The 24,824-nt window shown below is 36.0% G+C and overlaps 1 long non-coding RNA gene across 1 annotated transcript; it reads right to left on the bottom strand.

Moving 5' to 3' along the window:
• Positions 1-452: 452 nt before the first annotated feature.
• LOC117065505 lies at positions 453-22,715 on the bottom strand. Its single transcript, XR_004429949.1, has 4 exons — positions 22,660-22,715; positions 20,059-20,122; positions 1,256-1,437; positions 453-667 (listed from the first exon to the last, which is right to left on the bottom strand). It is a non-coding gene; the product is annotated as an uncharacterized LOC117065505 (long non-coding RNA).
• Between the last annotated feature and the right edge of the window lie 2,109 nt (positions 22,716-24,824).

The following is a 24,824-nucleotide window of genomic DNA, read 5'->3' as shown; positions in this document are numbered from 1 at the left end:
TGTTATTCTCATGCTATAACCATGGTAAGCATCCCTGACACTGGCAACATGAATAGGTATGATATCCACAGGAAGGTACTTTCTTTGTAGAATTTTCTCAACAATTCAGATGCTGCCCCTGGGTAGCTACTATATGTTGTTGTATAATGTAGTCCTGGGAGGTAGTTATCTTTACATAATATTAGTTAAATAGGAAAGACTCGACTCAAATTTTATTAATTTTGTTGCGACACTTTAAAAAAAAAAAGCATAAAAATGCTAACTAAATAGCAGAAGGGCAGTAATTTTCTTTCATATTACCACACTAAATTTAAGTAAAACACCAGTAGGATAGCAAACAAAAGAAACAGAAATGTCCAGGTACAAACTACTTTCTGCTTTGATGGATACTCAATGTGTTATGATGTTAGATGGTGAACACAGAATTTGTTGAACACTCACTATATGGTGGGTTCTTTGAAAGGTGCTATTCATTTATTGTGATCCCTGCTTTGTGGATGAGGAGACTGAGACTGAGAGAGGTAACTCATCCAGGGTCATACTTACAGTCAGCAGTGGAGCCAGGATTGGAATTAAGATGCCCCTTCATTCAGCTTTAGGGTACTTGCTCTCTTCTTTACAGTGCTGGTTTAATTTGAAAGCAGCCTAAGGCCAGTCCAGGGGCTACCTGCAGGAGCAGGATTCATAGACATGCAACCTGTATAGTCTCACTTAGAAACCCCCACCCCGCCGATGTCCGCTCCTATCCTCATTGCATTCCCCTCCCCCAACCTAGTTTAAGGCTCTGCTATCACTATTTTGGCAATTTTAAATTCTTAATAACTTTGAATAAGCAATCTTGCATTTTCATTTTACACTGAACTTTGCAAATTAAATAACCAATTCTATTCACTATAGAAATTTCACAGAATACTTTCACCTCGGTTATTGTTATTGAATTATTTTCCCTTTGAAAAAGATATCCAAGCAGACTGAATTTTCCTCCGTATATGGGTACGAATTAGCAATTTGTTCCTGTAATTCCATTTCTAATCTACATCGTTTCAAACTGACTCTACTAGGCATAGACTCTTTGGTCAGTTTTTTTGGGGTCTTCAGTCCTTCTTAAGGTTGGCCTATGGATTAACCCTTTTTTTCCCCTCTTTTTCAGAAGGTTTATCACAGAGTTCTCTCCTTCTTCAGCTAATTTCCTCCCTCAGATTGTGACTGAGGCTATTAATTCAATTATGTATTAAAAAGTAATGAAAAAACTTACTACAAAGATTGCACACTGTCACCAGCACATTCTTCAAAGAGCAGTTGCAAGTTGACCTTTTGATCAAAAGAAATGCAACAACCTGATGCTGCACTTGCTCTTGCAGTTGTTCCTGTTATATTATTTATTTCATCTCTTTTTGGCCAGCTGGAGTTATAATATGCTTTGAGTTGCTAAAGGGGCTTTTAAGAAAGCAAGATAAATGCATTTATGTCATATGGAGGTTGCGTGCTAATTACTAATCTGACAGGGTGTAATAACAATACAAAAGCATCAGTGAAGAGAAAAATTGAGCAGAATATGCAATTATTTTATGAAAGAGTTTCTTTCCTGGAGGGAGAAATCTGCACGTTTACCATCTGTAACAAAGGAGATGTTGAACTACATAAGTGAATTACCCCAGCTCTGAGTTCATGTGTATATGTAATGGGATGAACTCGAAATGACATTAAGTAATTTCATTATTGTCAAAAATACAAATAAAGAACACTAAAAGGCATGACTAACATAGTGAACTCCAAAGATGGATTTTCAAAGTTTTGCAAAGGGCTACAGTAATTTATATGAGAAATCAAATGTGATATAAAGTAATATACATTTTCCCAGAATACAAAAATATATATTGCATAAAGCTATCATTATTCTTCATAACACATGTGAACAGAATATCCACAATATGCTGTAAGGAAAAGGAATCAGTCCATTAACACTGCAGCGTAAGAGTCAGAAGTTTCATTTCTCATAGCACAATTAGTAACAGAGTTAAATAATCTGGAAAATGACTCTGGTTAATATTTAGAAAGAATCTTACTTTAAATGACCATAGTGCAAAAGGGTTTTCATGCCAGCCTCAAACATAACATTGAAGTGTTTACCTCAGTCTCCGTAAGTCTCTTTCAAGGACTTTCCAAAAAAATAAAAATAGTTACTCTTCCCCAAAAAGTTGCCATGTTAATAGAGAACTTCTCAGCACCACATCGCACTTATTCCAAAATTGACCACATAATTGGAAGTAAAGCACTTCTCAGCAAATGTACAAGAACAGAAATTATAACAAACTGTCTCTCAGACCACAGTGCAATCAAACTAGAACTCAGGACTAAGAAACTCAATCAAAACCGCTCAACTACATGGAAACTGAATAACCTGCTCCTGAATGACTACTGGGTACATAACGAAATGAAAGCAGAAATAAAGATGTTCTTTGAAACCATGAGAACAAAGATACAACATACCAGAATCTCTGGGACACATTTAAAGCAGTGTGTAGAGGGAAATTTATAGCACTAAATGCCCACAAGAGAAAGCAGGAAAGATCTAAAATTGACACTTTAACATCACAATTAAAAGAACTAGAGAGGCAAGAGCAAACACATTCAAAAGCTAGCAGAAGGCAAGAAATAACTAAGATCAGAGCAGAACTGAAGGAGATAGAGTCACAAAAAACCCTCCAAAAAATCAATGAATCCAGGAGTTGGTTTTTGAAAAGATCAACAAAATTGACAGACCGCTAGCAAGACTAATAAAGAAGAAAAGAGAGAGGAATCAAATAGACGCAATAAAAAATGATAAAGGGGATATCACCACCGACCCCACAGAAATACAAACAACCATCAGAGAATACTATAATGCCTCTACGCAAATCGACTAGAAAATCTAGAAGAAATGGATAATTTCCTGGACACTTACACTCTCCCAAGACTGAACCAGGAAGAAGTTGAATCCCTGAATAGACCAATAACAGGCTCTGAAATTGAGGCAACAATTAATAGCCTACCCACAAAAAAAAGTCCAGGACCAGATGGATTCACAGCTGAATTCTACCAGAGGTACAAGGAGGAGCTGGTACCATTCCTTCTGAAACTATTCCAATCAATAGAAAAAGAGGGAATCCTCCCTAACTCATTTTATGAGGCCAACATCATCCTGATACCAAGCCTGGCAGAGACACAACAAAAAAAGAGAATTTTAGACCAATATCCCTGATGAACATCGATGCAAAAATTCTCAATAAAATACTGGCAAACCGGATTCAGCAGCACATCAAAAAGCTTATCCACCACGATCAAGTGGGCTTCATCCCTGGGATGCAAGGCTGGTTCAACATTCGCAAATCAATAAACGTAATCCAGCATATAAACAGAACCAAAGACAAGAACCACATGATTATCTCAATAGATGCAGAAAAGGCTTTTGACAAAATTCAACAGCCCTTTATGCTAAAAACGCTCAATAAATTCGGTATTGATGGAACGTACCTCAAAATAATAAGAGCTATTTACGACAAACCCACAGCTAATATCATACTGAATGGGCAAAAACTGGAAAAATTCCCTTTGAAAACTGGCACAAGACAGGGATGCCCTCTCTCACCACTCCTATTCAACATAGTGTTGGAAGTTCTGGCTAGGGCAATCAGGCAAGAGAAAGAAATCAAGGGTATCCAGTTAGGAAAAGAAGAAGTCAAATTGTCCCTGTTTGCAGATGACATGATTGTATATTTAGAAAAACCCATCGTCTCAGCCCAAAATCTCCTTAAGCTGATAAGCAACTTCAGCAAAGTCTCAGGATACAAAATTAATGTGCAAAAATCACAAGCATTCTTATACACCAGTAACAGACAAGCAGAGAGCCAAGTCAGGAATGAACTTCCATTCACAATTGCTTCAAAGAGAATAAAATACCTAGGAATCCAGCTTACAAGGGATGTAAAGGACCTCTTCAAGGAGAACTACAAACCACTGCTCAGTGAAATCAAAGAGGACACAAACAAATGGAAGAACATACCATGCTCATGGATAGGAAGAATCAATATCGTGAAAATGGCCATACTGCCCAAGGTGATTTATAGATTCAATGCCATCCCCATCAAGCTACCAATGAGTTTCTTCACAGAATTGGAAAAAACTGCTTTAAAGTTCATATGGAACCAAAAAAGAGCCCGCATTGCCAAGACAATCCTAGGTCAAAAGGACAAAGCTGGAGGCGTCACACTACCTGACTTCAAACTATACTACAAGGCTACAGTAACCAAAACAGCATGGTACTGGTACCACAACAGAGAAATAGACCAGTGGAACAGAACAGAGTCCTCAGAAATAATACCACACATCTACAGCCATCTGATCTTTGACAAACCTGACAAAAACAAGAAATGGGGAAAGGATTCCCTATTTAATAAATGGTGCTGGGAAAATTGGCTAGCCATAAGTAGAAAGCTGAAACTGGATCCTTTCCTTACCCCTTATACGAAAATTAATTCAAGATGGATTAGAGACTTAAATGTTAGACCTAATACCATAAAAACCCTAGAAGAAAATCTAGGTAGTACCATTCAGGACATAGGCATGGGCAAGGACTTCATGTCTAAAACACCAAAAGCAACGGCAGCAAAAGCCAAAATTGACAAATGGGATCTCATTAAACTAAAGAGCTTTTGCACAGCAAAAGAAACTACCATCAGAGTGAACAGGCAACCTACAGAATGGGAGAAAATTTTTGCAACCTACTCATCTGACAAAGGGCTAATATCCAGAATCTACAAAGAACTCAAACAAATATACAAGAAAAAAACAAACAACCCCATCAAAAAGTGGGAAAGGATATGAACAGACATTTCTCAAAAGAAGACATCCATACAGCCAACAGACACATGAAAAAATGCTCGTCATCACTCGCCATCAGAGAAATGCAAATCAAAACCACAATGAGATACCATCTCACACCAGTTAGAATGGCAATCATTAAGAAGTCAGGAAACAATAGATGTTGGAGAGGATGTGGAGAAATAGGAACACTTTTACACTGTTGGTGGGATTGTAAACTAGTTCAACCATTATGGAAAACAGTATGGCAATTCCTCAAGGATCTAGAACTAGATGTACCATATGACCCAGCCATCCCACTACTGGGTATATACCCAAAGATTATAAATTACTCTACTACAAAGACACATGCACACGTATGTTTATTGCGGCACTATTCACAATAGCAAAGACTTGGAATCAACCCAAATGTCCATCTGTGACAGACTGGATTAAGAAAATGTGGCACATATACACCATGGAATACTATGCAGCCATCAAAAAGGATGAGTTTGCGTCCTTTGTAGGGACATGGATGCAGCTGGAAACCATCATTCTTAGCAAACTATCACAAGAAGAGAAAACCAAACACCGCATGTTCTCACTCATAGGTGGGAACTGAACAATGAGATCACTTGGACTCGGGAAGGGGAACATCACACACTGGGGCCTATCATGGGGAGGGGGGAGGAGGGAGGGATTGCATTGGGGAGTTATACATGATATAAACGTTATGCACATGTACCCTAGAACTTAAAGTATAATAAAAAAAATAAATAAATAAAATAAAATAAAATAAAAAAAAAAGAATATTACTTCAACAATACCATGTAATATTTCTCTATCCTTAAAAGTACAAATTTTTGTCTTTCTGTTTTTAACATTCAGGGTGCTAAATAATCTATATGGCTATATGTTTACTCTTTTAATGGGAACAAATGCACTTTAAAGATATGGAGACACACACATGCATTAATCTTAACTGGCCTGTGAATCCTAACAGCCAGTAGTATCACGTCTCTCTTTTGTAAGGTCAGAACAACTCCACCTCTATCATCTTAGTACTCCGATTGGGTCTGAGAATTAAATTTACAAAAATTAGATTAACAGGAGAAAAGCAAAATGTAAGTTTTATATGGCATGGGAGCCCTCATTAAAAAAAAAAAAAAATACTGAAGACCTAAAGAAGCAGTTAGAATCTATTACTTATATAGAGTGAATAAGACAAAGAGTAGTAAAAGCGAAGAAGCAACTAAATTATATATGGAGACTTCAGAGTTATATTAGCAGTGTCTGCATAGAATTCTCTCCGTTTCAACTTCCCGTCCTTGAGGATAAGGACGTTGCCTCTTTCTAATATAGGAAGAGCACCTTTCACATGGGAATTTCTTGTTCTGCTCTTGAGAAACAGCACAAGGTCAATGTGATCTTTTCACATCTGCTATTTTTCAAGTGTCTTTAACTTAAATAGTCAATATTCAGGAATAGCACATTTTAACCCCTTCACCATCCACCTAGAGCACTCAGACAGCTACAGAGAACTGTTGAAAAGATTATGCTTTAGCCTGGGCTACATGCCAGAACTATGATTAAAAGATTGGAAGACAAGCATGTTTAGGAAAAAGAAGTGCCTTCAGTTACCTGTGCTGTTGCCGCCTTTACTCTTTCTTTCTCCTGAGATTATTTCGTGACTTCAGGTATGCCTTACATACTTATTTAATTTTGTGATATTTTTGTTTTGTAATTTTTTTAAAAACTTATGAAATAAAGTCAAACATTGACTTGTGTTGTGGCACCTCAGAGGAGCATTCTTCCCTTACAGACGGTCCATACATGACATCAATTTATTAGGTTGGTGCAAATGTAATTGCGGTCGGACTGTGAATTTTAAATCATTACAACTAGGCTCAAACACATCTTTATTAGTCAAAATAGCAACCATTACAATCAACACATTTTTGCCAGTGAGAAATAAGTTTGTTTATTCTTGTAGCGTAAAAATAATGCTTCGGGATTTGACAAACTCTTGGAAAACATGTTCTGAATCCTGCTGGTTGTGGAAGCATTTTTCACAGTTGTCGAGATACCTGAAGAAGTGGTAGTCAGCTGGCGAGAGGTCATGTGAATATGGCAGATGAGGCAAAACTGTGTAACCCAATTCATTCAACTTTTGAAGCATTGGTTGTGCACTGAACGTGTGGTCGGGCATTGCCATAGAGAAGAAATGAGCCCTGTTGACTAATGCTGGCTGCAGGCATTGCAGTTTTCAGTGCGGGATTCAGAAACTGTAGTGGATCAGACTGGCAGCAGACCAACAAACAGTGACTATGATCTTTTCTTGGTGCAAGTTTGGCTTTGAGACGTGCTTTGGAGCCTCTTCTTGATCTAACCACTGAGCTGATCATTGCGGTTGTCGTATAAAATCCACTTTTCATCAAGTCATGAAGTTTTTTTTTTTTTTTAGTTTTTCTTTTCTTTTTTTCTTTTGAGACAGTGTCTTGTTCTGTCACCCAGGCTGGAGTGCAGCAGCCTGATCTCGGCTCCCTGCAACCTCCACCTCCTGGGTTCAAGCAATTCTCCTGTCTCAGTCTCCTGAGTAGCTGGGAGGGACTACAGACGCAAGCCACCCCAGCCGGCTAATTTTTGTATTGTTAGAAGAGACGGGGTTTCGCCTGTTGGTCAGGCTGGTCTCGAACTCCTGATGTCAGGTGATCCAGTCACCTTGGCCTCCCAAAGTGTTGGGATTATAGGCATGAGCCAGCACGCCCGGCCACGCATGTCACATCTGATCAAGAAACGCTTAATTGCTGTTGCACAGAGTAAGAGAAGACAACACTTTAAGACAATGATTTCTTCGATTTTCTCTCAGCTCATGAGGCACCCAATTACGGAGCTTTTTGACCTTTCCAGTTTGCTTCAAATGCTGAATGACCATAGAATGGTCGACGCTGAATTCTTCAGCAACTCCTTGTGTAGCTATAAGAGGATCCCCTTCAATGATTGCTCTCAACTGGTTGTTGTCAACTTCCAATGACCTGCCACTACGCTCCTCATTTTCAAAGCTCTCCTCCATTTCAAAACTTCTTGACCCACCACTACAATTCACGTTCCTTAGCAGTTCCTGGGCTAAATATGTTGTTGATGTTGTGAATTGTCTCCGCTGCTTTATGACCCATTTTGAACTTGAATAAGAAAATCATGGCTGGGCGCGGTGGCTCACGGCTGTAATCCCAGTACTTTGGGAGGCTGAGGAGGGTGGAACCTGAGGTCAGGAGGTTGAAACCATCTTGGCCAACATGGTGAAACCTGTCTCTACTGAAAATACAAAATTAGCTGGGTGTGGTGGTGGGCACCTGTAGTCCCAGCTACTCAGGAGGCTGAGGCAGGAGAATTGCTTGAACCAGAGAGTTGGAGGTTGCAGTGAGCCAAGATCACGCCACTGCACTCCAGCCTGGCAACATAGCAAGACTCTGTCTCAAAAAAAAAAAAAAAAAAAAACGGGAAAATCACTTAGATTTGCTTTTTGTCTAACATCATTTCCATAGGCTAAAATAAATATGAAATAAACAAGTAATAAGTCATTAGTAAAAAAACATAAAGTGAGAAATGCACATTAAAATGATGTAAACATAACCACATTTATTTAAGAATATGTTCCAATATCAAACAGCAAATTTCAGCAATGCAAAAACCGCAATTACTCTTGCACCAACCTGCACCGTCTGCATTTTCCACAGTAAATATTTCTGAGAAGAAAACAAAAATAATATTATCTGAAAATAATTTATAAAGCAGTTTTTCAATTGTAATTCCATCTTTGGGTATTTTTCTTTGTGCTGATGTATGTCTTCTTCTAATTCCACATATGTCTAATTCTTATTCTAATATGACTGTACAATTCATAATTTGAAAAATTACTTAAATATATGCATTTACTCTAATAGCCCTGTAAGTTGAAAAAAAAAAAGCAGTACGCCATATAGTTTACGCAACATGACATAAGTTTTATAAAAAGTACATGTAAACATGCATAAAGAAATCCAGAAACATGTATTATATACAAAAATATGTGATGTATCCAGTGGAGCTTAATCCTACCAGTGTTATCACCATTTGTAAACATTTAGAAGACTGGGATCCAATCTGCTCAACTAGATTTTTTAAGTGAGTAGGATGGATCACTGCTTATTAAGCACACAATATAAAAAAGGCACTTTTGTCTTGCTTGGTTGATTTCATGCTCGTAGAGTAAGCAAAAAGGAAATGTGCCATCAGGCAGGTGAACAGTATCCCTCATATGTGAACCTTTTGAGAACTGGATGAGTTTTTAGTTATCCTGTATTATGTTAGTCTCATGTTTCTTTACTTTTCTTTTTTTATTGAGTCTGGTTTCCTGAAAGCTTCTCTCTGAATATATTTAAGGATGAACTCATTGACCTTTTTTTCTTCCATTCATCTGGATTATTCAGCATCTTGGAAATAATGACAGGAAATAAGTGTGATTCGAATTTCAATATTGCTTTATTTAAAACTTCAAATTCATTTTATTGATGACAATGGATATTTCAAGAAGATGTACATGAGTCATCCCCTAGCCCAGTGATAAAGTGGGAGAAGGTGAAAATACAGTAATTTCCTTCCTCCTTTCCTTCTGCACCAATTCCCAATCCCCTTAGAATTCTCTTGTGCTATGTAGAAAAGGACACATAGGGCTTCACATAGGTGAGGCATAATTTGTTTTCTGAATTTTTGAACATTTGAAGTGTTTCATTCCCCAGAGTATTCACCGTGGCATCACTTTTAAGTCCCTAGCTGTCTCACATTGTGATGTTTCTTGCCCAAGCTCAAGTTTTGTACGATGCCTTATTTTCCTGTGATCATCTTCACATGAATGTTTCAAGGAGGTTTACAATTACATCAGTAATGAGGGCTGAATATTATCACTCCTTCAGTCAAAACTATTTTTGAGCATCCAAAAAGCTTGATTTATATCATGTATTAGTGTATTTATTTTGAACAATGGAACTGCTTAAATCTGATAAATAGCTTTTTGTGTAGTATAAGCCACATTTCTGGTTATCATATTCTATTACTATAACATGAATTTTTGGTAAGAAATTACTTATTAAACATAATTGAAAGTCCATTACTGAGAGTTGTGACATAGAACAGTAATATTATTCTGCTCAGTATACTGCCACCCATTTTTTTGTAAGTGAAATTCATTAAGAGAATTAGAGAATTTCAACTGTCATGTCACAAGAGAGGTAAAAATTTTTTTCAGCTAATACCTGATTTCCTTAAACATTCACTATCTTTAAAATATCATGGTCTATCTCTGTAGATTATGACACACATTCTGTAGACTCAGAATTTATCTTCCTTTTCAAATTTGAGTAATGCCAAAATGTTTTCCAATGAAAAGCAAGGTATTTAATAAGATTGTTGGTTAAGAACTGAGTATTAATATATTCTAAAAGTTTTTTTAGAACTCTATTTAGAATTTTAGAAATAATGTAGTCAAAAGATTCTTTGCCTACATTATTTCATTTTGTTTCCAATGGAATTCCATAGCAACTGTATTATTGTCTCCATTTCACAAGAAATGCAGATTCATATACAGTAAAAGGTAGGGCCAAAACCAAAGTATATGCACATCTTACAATTGTGTGATTATTAATGAGCAACATAATTTGTGATGCATACTTTATTTATGGTACTTTTTGTTTTCAATATAATGGAAGAAATGTTACTCCAAATAAAATTGATCACAGCTTAGTTTAATGTTTCTCTCATGAGATCTTCCCTTCTATTTTTATCTTATCTATTTGCTTTTTTAAAAAACCCTTCTATATTCTCTACCCCACCTCATGGCTCATCTCTACATCATAGTTTTCCAGGTACGTTGCCCACTTAAAAAATGTTCATGTTGTTATTAATTCTGAGTTCATATTCTCAAGAGAAGAAAGCTGATAGACTAAATTCATATTTTGGTGTGATATCAGAACATAATGGCACTGGTTGACCTATTTGTTTTGTTGTGGCCTCTGAGTTACATTTGTTTCTGGTACAATCAGCTTAGGTTGAATATAAAGGTTCATGCGGCAAGCATTGTTACCTAAAATTTACCCCCTTCACTAGGTATCTATAGGACAATCATGGACACCTGGAATAAGCAATGGGAAAGAGGGGTTGAGGTGAGCAGATGACGGGTGAATATTTTTCTTGATATTTAAAATGATAAAACTTAATCAGGAATGTCATATTTTAAAATGATAAACTGCATTAGAAGACATAGCACTGCTAGGAATGACAAATGGCAAATGCTTCATTCAGGGCTCAATTTTTATTTGATACTGAGAGCTCATACTGCCACTCAGATAAGCTCAGTACAGAAAACTTTCAAAATGGAATCCTTTGTAATCCCTGGAAATTCCCTGGGAGGACCTCTGGATGAGGATACTCCACTGTTACCTAAGCCTTCTTCCATCTCTACAATTTATATTCTTAGTTGCATTTCTTGAAGGTTTTGTACTACAGAACACTTTAAAGTATAACCACAGCATTTTTGCTGTTCTAATACAAACTTGACTTTTTTATCTGAAGAGCAGAGATCGAGAAATGTAAGCAGTTTGTAAAAGGTCATCTAACCAAGGAGAGCTATGAATTCAAATACCTGTTTTATCAGATCTGTTAGTGTTCCTTAAACCACCCTTCTTCTGTCCAAAGCTAAATTTAAAAATATTCTAAATAATTGGACACAGCTGTTATTCAATTTGTTTGGAAACAAAGTGAACTAACTGCATACCCTGATTTCTGAAGATATTTTATATATCAACTCTTTGGATAGTTAATTTTCAATATTGAGGAAACAGTAAGCTATATTATAACGAAAACCAAAACTTGTTTGAAATCTTTCTTTGATTCATAAGGAACTGCGGTAACACTTTTATGAACATTTTTGCTGTGTTCAGAGTGCTGCTTCTTCCATAATTTATAAATTGAAGCCTAATCTCTGATGTGGCAGTATTAAGAGGTTGGGCCTTTAGGAGGTGATTAGGCCATGAAGGCTCTGTCCTCATAAAGGGGGTAGTGTCCTTATAAAAGAGGCTTGAGGGAGACCTTTTGCCCTTCCGTCATGTGTGAACACAGCTATAAGGCACCCTCTAGGAGAAGAAGACCCTTACCAGAGTCTGAATCTGCTGGTGCTTTGATTTGGACTTTCCAGTCTTCAGAACTGCGAGCAGTAAGTTTCTATTGTTTATAAATTACCAAGTCGAAGATATTTTGCTGTAACAGTCAAAACGGACCAAGACAGAAATTGGTACAAAGAAATGGGGGTACTGTATTTGCTCTAAGAAATACCTTAAAATGTGGAGCGGCCTTGGAACTGGTTAATTGGTAGAGGCTGGAGGTACATACTAGAAAAAGCCTATATCATCATGAATGGAGCATTAAGGGCGATTTGGGGGAGGGTCAGAAGAGAGCTATAGAGAAAGTCTCAGTCTTCTTAAGAGATTGACTGAGTGGTCGTGTGATCATGTTGGTAGGAATATGGATAGTGAAGACCATTCTGGTGAAGTTTCAGCTGCAACTAAGCTACATGCTATTGGGAACTGAAGGAGAGGCCATCCTCGTTATAAAGTGGAAAAGAACTTGGATGAATCGTGTTAGTGTTCTAGCGCTTTGTAGAAGGAGAAACTTACAAGTGATGAAATTGGATATTTAGCAGAATAAATATCTAAGCAAGGTGTTGAGAGGTTGAGGGTATGGCGTGGTCTCTCTTGACTATTTACAGTAAAATGGAAGAAGAGAGAACAAATTAACAATGGAATTTATAATCAAAAGGAAGCAGTATTTAAGATTTGAAAAATTCTTAGCCTGACCATGTTTAAAGTATGAAAAAGACAGTTTCAGAGAGAATACCAAGGATGTGGCCAAGCAAACCTTGCAAGCAACTCTTGAATAAGGAGATTTGTATGAATAGAAATAATCTAGGTGCTGCTCCTCAAGAGAAAAAAACAAGAATGACCCTGGGTCAGGCACGGTGGCTCACATCTTTAATTCTAGCACTTTAGGAGGCCGAGGCAGGCAGATCGCTTGAGGCCAGGAGTTCAAGACCAGCCTGGCCAACATGGTAGACCCTGTCTCTACCAAAAATACAAAAAATTAGCCAGATGTGGTGGCACCTGCCTGTGGTCCCAGTTACTCATGAGGCTGAACCATGAGAATCACTTGAACCTGGAGGCAGAGGTTGCAGAGAGCCAAGATTGTGAATTCTGTTACTGCATTCCAGCCTGGGCTACAGAGCGAGACTCTGTCTCAGAAAACAAAAAACAAAAATAAGCACACACACACACACACAATGACCCTGAAGGCATTTCAGAGGCAGGATTGCCTTTCCCATCATAGGCCCAGAATTCCAGGGTCTTCAGAGGGAAAGTGATTTGAAGGATCTACCCCACCTGTGACTCCAGCAGGTAGAAGTGCACTTCCAGCTGCCCCTCCAGAGGGCACAGGTAGTACCTTGATAGTATTTGAAAGGTGCTATTTCTGCTGGCATGCAGAGTACACAAGCTCTAGGCACATAGTTATCTCCACTTCAGTTTCAAAGAATAGTCCAGAGAGACTTGAAGCTTAAGAATAATCTCTGGCTTGATATCTTAACCTTCCAAACAAACTGGGGTGGTAAATGGGTCCCCAAGGCTCCAGGAAGCCATGGCCCCATAGTTTTGCTGGGCACAGCTCATGCAGCAGCTCTGATACATGGAAGTCACACTCCTGCATCTCTCCTAGGCAAGAGTGGCACACTGGTAGCTCTACTGGTCTCTTGTCTTGGGAATATCCTTCCCTCCACAGTTCTCCTGGGCCTGTTGTTTGCCCTGTTGGATTTTGGACTTTCTTGAGACCAGGTACCTCTTGCTTTCTTACTATTTGTCACTCTTGAAATAGGAATGTCTATGTCTGTTTCACCATTGTATTTTGGAAACACATCACTTGTTTGATTTCCCAAGCTCACAGCTGGGAAGAAATTTGCTTCAGAATGAATTATAACCTTAAGTTTCACTCATATCTTATTTAGACGATATTTAGATGTACCTTTGGACTTAGACTTTAAAGTTGATGCTGGAATAAGATAAGACTTTTGGAGTATTTGAGTGAAGTAAATGTATTATGCAAATGAGAAGGACGTTAACTTTGGGGGACCAGGGACAGAATGCTGTGATTTTAATGCTTGTCCCCTAAAATTTACAGATTAACACTTAATCCTCAAGTGACAGTATTAATAAATGAAGCATTTAGGAGGTGATTAGGTCAAGAGGGCTCTTCCCTCCTGAATATGATTTCTGCCCTAATAAAAGAGGTTTGAGGGAGACCTTTTGCTCTTCTGCCATGTGAGGTGCTGTTTAAAGCAACTGACTCTCACCAAACACTAAATCTGCTGGTGACTTGATCTTGGACTTCCCAGCCTCCAGAACTGTGAATAATAAATACCTATTTTTTTGGAAATTACCTAGTCTAAGGAATTTTGTTATAGCACCCCAAACAGTCTAAGACAATCTTTGAATCCAGAAAACTGGATTCAATCAATCTATGCATGACCCAGAAGCAGTTTTGGTTTTCAGTGAATACTTAAATACTTAAGTGTTCTCACTTGTCATTCATCCTTTTTGCATACAAGTGAAGTGCAGACATTTTCAGTTGCATAGCCCCTCTTTATCTGTTCAACTAGCTGGTTCTTAAGGATCACATAGGGAACAAAATGAAAGAATATAGAAGTGTGTGCCATCAGCTGTGCAAGTTTTCACTTTCCTGATTCTGGAATCTGCAGTAGGTTCCGTGGGTCCCTGGAAAAGTTCTTGGCCACATCTAGGTCAGTAAATTGCTTCAATGAGTTATACCCTTCTTTGTTGACTTTGCATTTTTATGTCTCAAAGACAAGAGGTATATTAATTTTAAAAACTGTACTAACACTGTCCAAAAGTAATATAATGGGGCCACAAATGCAGTCATCAGTTTTCTAGTAGCAACATTTCAAAAATAAATCCAATTAAATTAAAGATGAAGATAATTTTTTAAAATATATTTTATTTGCCTAGTGTTCAAAAATATTTTCATTTCAAATAAAATCAATATGACATGATTAATGAGATATTTTGTATTCCTTTCCTTCATACTGGGTCATTGAAATCCAATGTGTATTTTACTCTTATAACACTATTCAGTTTGAACTTGCAGCATTTCACATTCCCAAATACCACAAGTGGCTCCTGGCCACCATATTGGATGCTGCAGGTCTAAGCTCTCACTTCTAATCATTTTATGAAGCAAAGAAGTAGGAATGATTTTGTTATGACCAATTAATACATTATAGAAAAACTTTACAATGATCATTTTCACATACTGTAGTTTTATATGTTAAGATATGTGGAAATCTTTTATGTAAATGTGTATTACTAAATTATGATAGGAAATGAAAAAAATTGACTATAGAAACTAAAGTGGAGGTATATTCATAATACTAAATTATCCAAATGATATTATAAGCAAACATGAGTATATGAATATAGCCCTTATATTATTAATTGAAAAAAGATGACATCTGCATTTTCCATAGTAAATATTTCTGAGAATAAAACAAAAATCATATTAACTGAAAATAATTTATAAAGCAGTTTTTAAGTTGTAATTCCATCTATGGGTATTAATTATTTTTGTGCTGACATATGTCTTATTCTAATTCCACATATGTCTAATACTTATTCTAGTATTGCTGTGCTATTTATAATTTGAAAAATTAACTAAATGTATGCATTTACTATAATAACCCCTTAAGGTGAAAAAAAAAAAGCAGTATGCAGGATAGTTTATGTAATATGATCTAAGTTTTATAAAAAGTATATGTAAACATGCATAAAGAAATCCAGAAACATTTATCATTGTTATTAGCAACTGTTTTCTCTTGGTATTAGAATTGGAAGATCAGAAAAGAAATAACACCACTTTTCTTGTTGTGTGTACTTTTTTTTTAGTGAGAAATTTATGGAAGATTTTTAAATTTTTGTTTTCATATCTTTCCAATTAAATAAAAATGTAAAAGGAAAGCTATCTAAAGTAGATATTTGTGTCTTTATTAATTTATGTTGCCATCATACATGTCATTTTGGTGCTCTGTCCTGTCTTTCTAAGGCTATCAGAAATTCAAGCAGATGCTATGATTGTTCTAGACTATTTAGATAGTCCAAATAGGGGAAACTGAAAACATTTATTCATGCAAGACACTAAATAATGTAATAACCACATAACATTTTCATTTCTGACAAGCTTCTGAAGGTCTAGGAACTACTAAAATGACAGTTAAAATAAAAATAATTCAGTATTTGATTGTGTTCAACCAGAGTAGATTCACTCTCCCTCTCGGAGACTACAGCCCTTGATTTTCTGGAGAAGCAAATGGTTTATGGTGTTTAAAATTATTGGGACTATTATATTGATTTATTGATAAAGAATATGTTCATGATGGTTTTTATTTGTTTGTTTTTGTCTTTAAATCGTAAGTTTAGTGACCAAGGGTGATTTTAAAAAATTAAAACTCTTTAAGAGACCAAGTGTTGACAGGATTGGTGAGAATAACCAGCTGTAATATAAAAGAGAGTGGAAACCCTGCAAAATAAAGATCACAGGAGCATTTAACTGTTTTTCTCCCTGAGTATCTGCTAATCTAAGTAAATTGAGCTTTGAGGTTTGTTGCTCTGCTGGGCAGAAGGAGGAAAGTCAAAGTCAGTGCCTGCCATCTGGGGCTGGGAACCCCATGGGAAACCAAACCCACATTAAATAAGGACCACAAAATACCACACCGTCAGGAAAAGAGGAAGTAATAATGATTCCCATTGTCAGAAATGGGGATGAAGTTGGAGGTAAAGTCTCCATCTACCGTCTAGAGAAGAAGAAAAAGGAAAACAAGTAAACAAAGCAATCTTGAGTTGTGGCTGTGGGCTGTAAATTATTATAACATCTTTGTCTTTTACTCTGAATGAATTAGTGGCCCTTATGGGGCTTGAGGCAGAAAAGTAATAGGATCTGAATTAAGTTTTAGAAGTATCCCCTGGGCTGCTGTGTGGCAGATGGTCTATAGAAGGAAGGGTGGATGCAAAGAGGACAGTTAGTTTGTTGGTGCAGTAGCTTATCAAGAGGATGTTCAGACCGCAGTGACAAGTAGAAGTGATAAAAAGAGTCATGCCTAGACATTTTTCACAGGTACAGCAGTTTGGATTTTCTGACTATAAATATGAAATGTGAGCAAAAGGAGTCTGACACCAAAGTAGTTGAAAACACATACACCCTTAAATCCAGCAATTTCACTCAAAAGTATGTTTGTTAGACCTATTCCTACTTATGTCAGCAAGGACGTCTGTACAAGAATATACTGTTAAACATTGTTTATTATTGTTCATTTTGTTCCCATTACCAGGGGAATAAACAAAATACAATATTTTAAAATCATGTAATACTATTCAACAATTAAAGTGAAATAGATCTATGTCCATTAACATGGCTAATCTCAAAAATGAAATGGAAAAAAAATAATAGGTACAGTATAACACTCTTTATGTAAAGAATAAAATCCACAATTTAATATTATACATTGAGTAGAAATATATAAATTTTAGGAAACATATAGAAACTTGAATTAGACAGACAGACATGCACAGATTCATGGAAGCAATAATTTTTTAACAATGAAGACAATTAAGAAAATCAAGATGAGTACCTTGGCATTTGTTATAATAATCTGCATTTCTCTATATTTTCTAAAAAGATTCATTACATTTATCAAAGTCTTGGTAAAAAAAAGCTGTTTAAAAGAGAATTCTAACCAATAAAATTGCAAGTCACTTGATGGCGTGGATATAATTTTATATAGTTAGTTCCCAAGCTTGTAGCTACTCAAATTATGTTCAACAATCTTAGCAAAATTCATCAAAAGCTTACTGTGATCAGAAGATACTCAAAGAACAGGATTCTGACCCCAAGAAACACAATCAGGTTATATTTCTTGTTTTTCTTAAAATAGATACATTCCTCAAATGAGATAAGTAAAAGTGTAGGCAAAGTATGGGAGATGTGTATTTATTCTGATTGGGAGCAGTTTTTGCTGGGGGAAAAATGTGTATAATATTAATTTAGAAATGTATTACATTGTTAGAATAAAAATGGAGGTTGCCAATTCCACAGAATCGTAGAAAGAAAGCCATATTTCAAGTGAGTAAGTTCAGAAGGTAAAGCAGCAAACTCTTTAGAACTGAATCTCAAACCTAAAAAAAAGTGTATTCTGTGTTTTTTTCCCCAAACGCTAGTTAAGTTGCAGCACCGGAATTTTATATGTCATTCTTAAGCCTTACAATCGCAGATGTTAAGCCTATCTTAATTAAACATGACATAAAATGTTAAATAACATATGTATGAATATTTTATGTGTGAAAACATTTTGAAACCTCCGCCATGCCACACAAATCTAAGGTACCCAGTTTTATAAACACAGGTATATGAATCTAAGAATAATAATAAAAGCTATTTTAATGCTCACTTTCTTAGGGTCATGCATAATCGAAATTAAACTATTAAACTACCTCTGTGCATTACATTATTAAATTACTACTTCAGACCTAAGAGGTTGTAAGTACTAACATAAATGCTGCATTACAGATAATTAGCATGATGTTTAGAGAGAATAAATGACTAGCTCAGTTAGTAAGTGGTTCTCTGAAGTTCTGCAACCCAGTTACTGGAACCTCTGTAGTTACTGAGTAGGGTATTTGTGGTCCTTTCTATAGATGGCCCTATAACCTGATTGTTAAATTTTTTTTGTAATCACTGGGATCTGGGTTCAAACTCTAGCTCAATGAATTACCATCTTAATTGCCTCAAAGGTGTTAAATTCTTAAGCTTTATGTTCCTTATTTATGAAATTATTGATTATACTAACTACAATAGACATGTTGTATGTTGTAAGAATAGTGTAAGAATTAAAGCAATGCCTAGGTTTAAAATAGTTCCTAGTGTCTAAATAACAATTAACACACGAGAACAAATTAGGAAACTTCCGATAATCTCAGATTATTCTGTCATGAATAGTTTTGTCATCATTTGGAATAAAGTACTTTCTTAAAACATTCAACATGTTCAGAATCATATTCAAAATCTAAGTACTAATATTCTAGTATTAAGCATAGATTAAATTTTGATTATTATAATTTTCTTTTTGTGAATTTTGAGAAATGATCACAATAGCATTTTTGTTCATGTGTTTAATCATTCACGGCATTCCATTTGAAGCCCAACAATATTAGAGTGTGAAAACTGATGATTTAATTTTTATGTAATTAGTTGCATTTTTTTCTTTTCTTCCTTGTTTTATATTACTTATCTAATCTTAAAACCTCACATTTCTTTGAGAGCGATACTTTGAGAAAATTCACAGAATTTGTTATGTAATGAAGAAAATAGCATCTTTGTAGGTTACACTATTCTAATGTTTTATTGGATGAAAAGTAAATCTTATTTTACTGATGATTATCACCATGTGCAAAAATAATTTTGTGAAGTATTATATTTCTGTTGGCGTCCTTTCTTATATTCATGTGATAAAACATTGATTTCCAAATATCCTTTCACAAATCCCTCAAACAATAACCAGTTTACACTTGAAATGCACATGATCGCTCTGTTTCTCCCTCTTTCTTTCCTTAATGCCTTCACCTATCCATTAAGTACGCATATAATTGGGCCTTAATTGCATTTTCTGTATCAATTTATCTTTCACTATTTCTTACGAGAATTCTCTATGAAACTAGACTACATATACATTGCTGTCTTCTCAAAATGGCCACAAATTTGGAAAAACTACAATCTACTCACTTTGACTCAAATATGAAAATAATCAGCATAGTCTAAAATCACCATTGTCTCTTGTAAAATACTCTTGTTCAAACTAAAAGCTAAACTTTTCATAAGTTCAAGCAACAGAGCTCTCTTCTATGAATTTAATTCACTTTGCACTAAAATCCTCTCACATAAGCAAGCAAGCCACATCATGACCTGATTACAAAAGTCAAATCTTAATGCCCCTTGGAAGAAATCATCTCATGAAAATGAGACTTGAAAGAATGAAAATAACCAAGCTAAAAGAGCATTGAATGTGTATTAACTGATGGTTACCTGATCTCTCATTAATTCCTTAGTGTTCAATCCCTCACTACTATCTTCTGTTAAAGTAAAATTCCTGAAAAACAGACAATAAAAACACATTGTATTTATAATAGAAGAATTCTATCAAAACTGATCATGATATTAAAAAATGCCATTAGGAAGAAAATACAGCATACTAGATGGAGATGTGGACTCTGACATTTAATAGACATGGATAAACACCCCATCTACTAATTTAATAGGTCTCTTGTATCCCAATCTAATCTAATCTATTTCAAGATCCAACTCTAGTGCTCTCTTATCCATGAAGCTCTCATACAGAACACTACAGACCATCCTCTTCTCCAAATAAGTTTTTCCCAATTCGTTTTTATTTCATACATATTGTTCATCTCTATGGGATATAAAATTATACATATAATTTAAGTTTAGGCTTCCCATCTAGACTATGAGCAACTTGATGAAAATGGGGTGATATTCCTCACAGTGGTTCTTGGCGCTGTGCCTTTCTCAAAGTTTGTATTCATAAATATTTCCTTTCCATATTGCTTAAAACAGCTATCTAGGTTCAAGATAGAAGATTAAAAATTTTGATCTCATAAGTTTATGAGAAGCAGAACAAAATGTAAGTCTTTAATCAAAAACAACACAATTTTAACATTTATTTTCATGATTGCTAAAAACAGTATTTAAATCATATTCAAAAATAAGCAACTTTACCAAAAAAGCAAATAAATGGACAGAGGAAGGAAAAGGAGATGAATTTTAATTAAGAGCTACATTAATCAACATAGGAGTGGTTATTTGATCTAGATCAAATAATCCTAACTATGTGTGTTTAATTTTAAGACCCAATCTATTTCAACCCAAGACTTAGATGTATAACTGATCTTTCTTTTGTCTCCGGGTAGAAAGAAAAAAGGAGTGCTATTTTCAGGCAGAGAAACGTAACAATTTTTAAAATGGTCTGGCATTTTCAAATTATTTATACCTTACCTACTTACATTGCTTGTGCCAGATGTACAGATTTTACATCTGAATAATAAAGAAAACCATGTGTCCTTGTCTGTGAAGCTGCAATTTTACTTCAACAGTAGGAATTTGAGACCATTAATGACTACTCCAAATGTATCTTTCACATTTCAAATAAATTCACAAGCTAGAATATTCTGTTCTCCCTCCTGCCCAGGGATTTGTATATGCTACTTCTTCAGTCTGGATGCTTCTTCCTTACTCAGTCCACAACATGTACCTGCCTTTTGCCTCAGCAACATTTATTTATTTTTCAGCTCCCTTTAAATCCCATTTAATCAGAATAAAACCTTCCTTAATGTCCTCTACTCCTAAGCCAGCATCATTTATGATGAACTCTCCTGGTGATTGCTTCTGATTTGGAATTCTTATCTAGTTGTTAAATGTGGGGGTCATTGTATGATAATTTGATTTACTCCTTGCCTCTTCTATTAGAAAGCTAGGGCGGTGATGATGAGTCATAGATGCTTTTATTCACAGTGTCAGATACACAGTAAGCTAGGTACCCTTATTAAGTGATAAACTAGAATTATTTACTTGAAGATATCAATTCATTTTTAAAGTACTGTGTAGCCTCTTCAATGTGGCATGAATACCAATTATTTTGGGATCAAATTACATTAATAGAAGTTTTAAAAATTGTCTACAGCAATGATTGATTTAATGCATTTGGTCTTTTTTCACTTATTCACCTAAGATTATGTTATGCTCTTTACAAACCACCTATTATCAGTATGATATATATGTATGTATATATATATATATATTTTTTTTTTGAGATGATGGAGTCTTGCTCTGTCACCCAGGCTGGAGTGCAGTGACATGATCTCGGCTCACCGCAACCTCTGCCTCCTAGGTTCAAGCAATTCTCCTGCCTCAGCTTCCCGAGTAGCTGGGACTACAGGTGCGTGCCACTATACCCAGCTAATTTTTGTATTTTTAGTAGAGACGGGGTTTTGCCATGTTGGCCAGGTTCGTCTCTAACTCCTGACCTCAAGTGATCCAACCACCTTGGACCCCAAAGTGCTGAGATTACAGGTGTGAGCCACACGCCCAGCCCAGATAAATGTTTTCTTATTTCTTCCACTCTTCTCAAAACTATCTACATGTTTGCCCAAAGCTACCAATAGACCTTTCTCTACCACTATTTTTAACACTGATTTTATCGAGGCCAGTCTCTTTAGGAGTCAAGAGCTTGTGGACACTACCCCTCCTTCAGTTGGTCACCAAAAATACTCAGTCCCCTCAACACCCCCTCTTCCCCATTTAGCCAGGTTCTGATTATTTTAAACGTTCAACTTCCATCCCTCCTTCCCTCTGACTCCCCCCTACACTCTGTTGATTCGCTTCAACTCTCAATTGCTATTGTACTTTTATGCTGTTCCACACAATTTAGCAGTTACTCATAAGATGTCTTGTATTATTAATGGATATTTTACACATTCTAGCTTGCATCCCCTAACTAAAACACAAGCTTGCAGAGTCAGGAATTGTACAAAAACACTTCTGTATCCCAAGGCAGTTCCAAAGACTTCATGGCCAGAGTCCAAATCTCCATCAGGGCTGATCGTTATTCACCTATCAAGTCTTGGTTTCAAATACATTCGTGAAACCTTCATCCTCTCTAAGTACCTGGCACATAACTGTATTATGGTCATTTCAGCCTGTTGTGTTGTCATCTTTTTCTGCTTTTCTTTTGTCTCCCCACTAGGAGCAGAGCCTGATGAGGTAAAGGATTATGTATCTTATCAACTATATCCTTAGTATTTAGTACAATGCCTAGTGGAGGATAGGGGCTCACTATGTATTTGCTAAATGAATAAGTCAATAATCTTGGTTTCCTTTCATTTATGCAGGCATAGGGTATTTTTCCTTTATAAGAAGATTCAGAAAATGTGGATAAACTTTGAAAAAATTATCTGCTTAGATCTTTAAAACATAGGTAAAACCAAAAAAAATTTTTATTGACATTTTGTTCTGTGCACAGAGTGTAATACAGTTGTTAAATAGACTTGAGCTTTGCAATCAAACATGTCTGTGTTCTGATTCTGCATGACCTTGAGGAAGTTCCATAGCCTTCATAAGTCTCAGTGACCTCATAAAAAGTGAAAATTGACTGACTACCTCACAGTGTTGTTGTAACAATTAAGTAGTGTAATGCATGTAGAACTCCTGGCAAATTGACTAGCACAGAATGAGTCTTCAGATCATTTTAATCAATTATTCTTTATTAAGGCAATTTAATAGGAGAAAAGACTGAATGTTATTTCTTGTGCTTCACAGATGTATTCCAGATTAATATACATTTAAAAATATACAAAGCATAAACACAGACAAGTAGAATACCTTTGATTACACAGCTACAAAAATCTGACTACCTTGAAATACTATGTTAGGGTTAACAAACTTTCTCGTAAGGCCAAATAGTAAAAGTCTCAGGCTTTGTGAACTATATGATTTCTGCCACAACAACTAATCTCTGTCATCACAGCATAAAAGTAGCCACAGACAACACATACACAAATGAGCATAGCTATGTCCCAATAAAACATTATTTACTAAAACAGGTAATGGGCTAGATTTGCCAATTATTGTAGTATAGAGATACACTCTCTCTCACAAGATAATTCTACCATAGGTAATAATTTTATATTTGCATATTTGCTCAATGATACCAAAACTTAAATGAACAGAAATGTTTAAAAGGTAATGTTTAAGAAACTTGAATGTATATTTCATTCTTTAAAGGCGTTTGAGTATAGTACATGAAATTCATAACCTCAATTGTGAATTAGCTATTTACCAATGACAAGGTTTAAGTTCTTCAGTGGCCATGAGTAAGTTAAGTTTGTCATCACTTTTTGCTCTGGTGTAGTACTTTCCAAATAGTAAATGCTCAATTCACATATATATTATAGTAAATACTAAGAAAACCCTCACATGTAACTAGACACAATTCTGCTCATGTATCTTTGAAATCAACTAGAGACATTATCAATTAATACAAAGTTCCTGGGCTTTATCCAAACAAGCTTACCTCTCTGCTCCAGATGCTCATCTTGCCGGCTGTGTGTCTCCAGGTAAATTCTGTAATGGAGGAGAAGTAATAATATTTGTCCTAAAGCAATGGTTGTCAGCCAGAGTGCAGTTTTGCCCCCATGGCACATTTGCAATATCTGAAGATATTTTTGAGATATATATATATATTTTTTTTTTTGAGATAGAGTCTTTCCCTATTGCCCAGGCTGCAATGCAAGTGTGCAATCTCAGCTCACTGCAACCTCTGCCTTCCGGGCTCAAGAGATCCTCCCACCTCAGCCTCCCAAGTAACTGGGATGACAGGTGTGCACCACCACGCCCAGCTAATTCTTGTATTTCTTGTGGAGATGGGCTTTTGTCATTTTGCCCAGGCTGGTCTCCAACTCCTAGGCTCAAGTCATCCTCCTGCCTCAGCCTCCCAAAGTGCTGGGATTACAGGTGTGAGCCCCTGCACTCTGTCTTATTTTCACCATTTGGGATGAGAGACGGTACTGGTTTCTAATGAGTAGAGGCCAGAGATTGTGCTCAATATCTTACAATACCCAGGACAGTCCCTACCCTGAAATAATTATCCAGCCCAAAATGTCAGTAGTTCCAAGTTGGGCAAACTCTGCTCTGAGGTTTTTGCGAGGATTAATTCACATAGTGCTCTAAAAGTTTAGCAGAATACTGAGCTCAATAAATCTTAACTGTTAATAAGACTG

This window comes from Trachypithecus francoisi, unplaced genomic scaffold (assembly GCF_009764315.1).
Source record: "Trachypithecus francoisi isolate TF-2019V2 unplaced genomic scaffold, Tfra_2.0 Lachesis_group2, whole genome shotgun sequence".
NCBI lineage: Eukaryota > Metazoa > Chordata > Mammalia > Primates > Cercopithecidae > Trachypithecus > Trachypithecus francoisi.
Note: the sequence above shows the minus strand (reverse complement) of the source record. Positions and strands in the feature narration are given on the sequence as shown.